Source organism: Dermacentor variabilis, chromosome 5 (genome assembly GCF_050947875.1).
Source record: "Dermacentor variabilis isolate Ectoservices chromosome 5, ASM5094787v1, whole genome shotgun sequence".
Lineage (NCBI taxonomy): Eukaryota > Metazoa > Arthropoda > Arachnida > Ixodida > Ixodidae > Dermacentor > Dermacentor variabilis.
In genome coordinates this window covers 168,481,172-168,484,784 of record NC_134572.1, presented here as the reverse complement: position 1 = coordinate 168,484,784, position 3,613 = coordinate 168,481,172, and the positions used below count along the sequence as shown (strand labels likewise).

The 3,613-nt window shown below is 42.0% G+C and overlaps 1 non-coding gene across 1 annotated transcript; it reads left to right on the top strand.

The window, feature by feature from the left end:
- TRNAT-CGU (transfer RNA threonine (anticodon CGU)) lies at positions 1–72 on the top strand. Its single transcript has one exon. It is a non-coding gene; the product is annotated as a tRNA-Thr (tRNA).
- The last annotated feature ends 3,541 nt before the right edge of the window (positions 73–3,613 follow it).

Sequence of the window (3,613 nt, the reverse complement as noted above, 5' to 3'; positions counted from 1 at the left end):
GCCGCTATAGCTCAGTGGCAGAGCGCTGGTCTCGTAAACCAGCGGTCGTGAGTTCAATCCTCACTGGCGGCAAGTTTTTCTTTTGTTGAGTGCAATAGTTTACTTTTATTGTTTATTTAGTGGTCTTTGGTATCAGTTATTTTCTGATTGCAGTACCGATAAAAAGAAAGGAAGATGACGTTCTATCAAACGGGACAATTGTCTACAGGCAACTCGCGATAATATGCCAGTCCGAAAGCATATGCGTGTTAAATAACTACGGCCAAACATAATTTGTTTGTTGTTGATGAGACTTCTAAACCTGCGGTCATCCACATCGGTGTGACGAGAGTAGATGGAAAAAGAAGAAGCAATAAAAGAACGGGTAACTGAAGCACCAATTAGTGTAGATGTACCTATAGTGTTTTTGCCGGTAACGCGAGGTATCTGCAAGTTTGAGTATTGTTGTATACGTCGTCTTTCATTTCGAGTGGAATAAAAGTACCAAAGCATCCGGAAATCTTGCAGCGTGCAGAAAGAAAAAAGAAATTATGGGAGTGTACCCACTATCTGCTACGAAAGGTGTCGCTTTCTGTATCTCTGAACTTATTCATATTTACTTAATATGGACGGGAACCATGCACAGCACACGAACTTTTTTGTTTATTGCGCCGGCATCGGAATGCAGCTGGAGTGGCCAGGGTTTGAACGTGGGACCACGTGCTGACAGCGAAACTCCATAGCCACATAGGCGTAGCCATAGCTAGGCCGGGTTTTCTTTTTTTATTATTATTAATAATATTATTAGCTAGTTTTATCCGGCGTGTCAACATAGATTGAGTTGTGCACGGCAGTGCTGTTGCCGAACTACAGCAGATGCAACTATAACTGGAAAGATCATATGTTTGAACTATATGTCACAACTATACTCCTCGGCTGTGTCGGTGTTGCATAGTAGGTTTAAGGATGTGCTATAGCTGTCGATTATTATTAGCATTATCTATAATATAATTATCCTCATCATCATCATCAAACCATCATCGCTGCCCTTCGCTGCCGACGTAATCGCTTTTACCTTCTGTTTCTTTTCAAACTCCTTTATGTTGCCCTCACCTGCCCCGAACTCTTCAGATTTAACATGTTTCGTGTTCCGCAGAAGGTCGCAGGAGAACATAGGTCGTTCCACGTTCGCGCCTGTCATCACCAACACTGAGCCTTGCGAAGGCACATTTTCATTACCTAGATAATTTTTTCATAACTAACGTTCATCGTGCTCTTCCGAGCTTTGCGTTGTTGCTTTATAGTTTCACACATTGGTTCTCCTGCGTTTCTCCTCCTTTTATTTTTTGCATTCACCTTGAGTTTTGTTGTATGCACGCGCTTCTTGTCATAATTGTTCTTTTTAGTCACGTGTTTGTTTTCTTTCTTTGCCCAGTTTTTTAATAATTTTTACTTGATTTTAAATGTACGCCTAGCGCCGGCGCTCGGATCTTAGGGTTGTTCCTGAGCACGTTAAATTGATTGATTGATTGATTGATTGATTGATTGATTGATTGATTGATTGATTGATTGATTGATTGATTGATTGATTGATTGATTGATTGATTGATTGTAGATCCTGTTCTCTTTTTCGTTGTAATTTGAAGAGATCGGCCGCATTATAATTGTCTAGTGTTTGGCTGATTTATCAAAGGCTGTTTCGGGAGTTTCAAAGTTTAAAGAAATAAGAAGAGAGAGCAGAATAGTAAAGCACTGTTTAGTAGTGGAGCTTGTGATAATTTCTGGGGGTTTTAGAGAGTCTAGCAGATTAAGACAGAAAGCTATCTGTTCGAAATTTAATATTTTAGCACCAAATTGCACTGCCGGAACGCAACCACCCAGCAAAATGCGTTGCAGTTTTCATTTTTCACCATAGACAGCTGGAGAGTTGCTTACTGCACGCGTAGGAAAATCATTACATCGCGGCAATACATCAAAGATTCAGTGCATAATTGCCAAAGTCATTGAAATTAAATTAAAAATTGCTGATTGGTAAGCGGTAAAGGGTCCTTCGTTTGACATTGTGTCCACCATATGTTCTGCCGATGACAGGACAAGCTATTTTAGCTGTCACTGTGTCTGTTACACAATTAGTCGCTTTCATGCAAGCTAGGAAGTTATTTGAGCACTTATAGGCTAATAAATCAGGGCAACGATACACTGAATCTGGTGAAAAAAGTGAGGACAGCACAAGTTGTCATAGAATGCATGCACAGACAATATGACTGACTCAAAAAAGAAGAAAAGCTTATCGGTATAACAATCTATGGTAATATATGGTAATATAAGTATAATATATTATGCAACGTTAAACATTCCTCTTACAATAAAACTTACGTACGACTAGAACAAAACGGAACTCTTCCTACGACATATCATCCCCATCAGAAAAAGATAACATGATGTTTGTTTCTGTAGATGTAGTCGCGTGTCATACAATGATTATAAGAGGACACAGTGAAGGTATTGTTCTTCCCTTCAATAACTGTCCAGTCTTCACCAATGTTGAGCACGTTCGTAAAGATACCCTACTTGAGGGTGCAGGCAATAACTGTGCCATGTACTACGTTTCGTGTTGACGTATAACCCAAGATATCTGGGGGCAAGATGTTGTCGGCGCCCCTTGTCAGGACGTAGAAAACAGCGGGCATTGTTAACCGGACACTAAAAGCCCGTAGTAAGTCGACGTGAACTGTTAAAATACCATTCCAGAAATCTCCGAACACTTATCTTGTGCCAAGAATGACTTTGTTTGCGAGAAAATTGTATCTAAGGGTCGGAATACCTTTTTCGGAATTAGCGTCTCCCGCCACCGAACCGGGCAAGTAGTGACGTAATACGGCGCCCGACAGACGGCGGTACCGAGCCGAGACAGAGCGGTGGATTCGCCGAAGTAGTTGCTTTGTGATCAAGTGGCGTAGACCGTTCGGGCATCTCGCGACAACACATTTAAGTTGAATTATCCGCTACTTGCAGTGTGCGAGTGTCGCGAGCAAGCGAAACTAGCGCTGCACTACGCGATCATGAAACAGCTAAAACGCGAAAGCGTGGGCGGTGCGGAGTGAAGCGAAACGATACTTTGTGACCGCACTCGTCTTTGTCAAGGGTAACTTCAATGAGACCTTTTTTTTCTAAATATATATAGAACTGGACGAGTAGCATTTTATTTAGTGTTATAGTACAATACAACGACGTTTTTTTTTTTGCAACGGGTGGTTCATTTCTAGTGATATAATTTAACAGAGGAGTGATTTCGTCATCAGGAAAGTACTTCAATGTCCCGAGGAAGTCTCTAATGATGCCCGGCATTTGTCTCAATTTCTCTATTATTAAGCCTCCGTTCACGATAATATCGACGCCTCAGAGATTCACGAGTCCTAATCTGTCACTTTAGGTTGACTTAATCTTTGCCTTTAGTGTCCCTTTAAGCACCACTACCTGCACTGCCGTTGCCTCGGATTCGTGACTTGACGTAGTGCTGAAGAAAATTTCTACGTAATGAGAGCGCGCGCGCGGGCGTGCAGTGGCCTAAACGTCGGACACCATGGCAAGTTCCGGATCCCGAGCACGAACTGTTCGAGCCCAGCGCGCATCG